Genomic DNA, 445 nt, shown 5'->3' with positions numbered 1-445 from the left:
GTAGCAGTCCTTCCAAGGCCACTGCGACTCAAACAAGTGCTGCTGCTGCAGCTACCCGTGCTGCTGCTGCTGCTGCTGCTGCTGCAGACTGCAGCAAGTCAAGGCTAGTGGGCAGCAGCAACTGCAGCAACCGCAGCAGCAGCAGCAGCAGCAGCAGCAGCAACTGCTGCGGCGAATGTCCCAATATATCAGGCAGATCCGCTTCTATAGATGCTTCTAATGTAGAAGCAACCTTATGCTTCCGCTATTGCTGCTGCTGCTGCTGCTGCTGCTGCTGCTGCTGCTTGTGACGGTCTCGGCGCTGCTGCTGTTGCTGCTGCTGCAGCTGCTGCTGCTGCTGCAGTTTGCTGTCGTTAAGAGTTCTATACTAACAAAAAAACGACTCATTCTAATTGCCGGCGTGTCTTTAGTGCCAGTTGCAGCAGCAGCAGCAGCAACAGCAGCA

The sequence above is a fragment of the Eimeria mitis genome, genomic scaffold (assembly GCF_000499745.2).
Source record: "Eimeria mitis Houghton genomic scaffold, Emh_scaff4004, whole genome shotgun sequence".
Lineage (NCBI taxonomy): Eukaryota > Apicomplexa > Conoidasida > Eucoccidiorida > Eimeriidae > Eimeria > Eimeria mitis.
The sequence above is the reverse complement of the archived record's forward strand: the minus strand, read 5'-3'. Positions refer to the sequence as shown.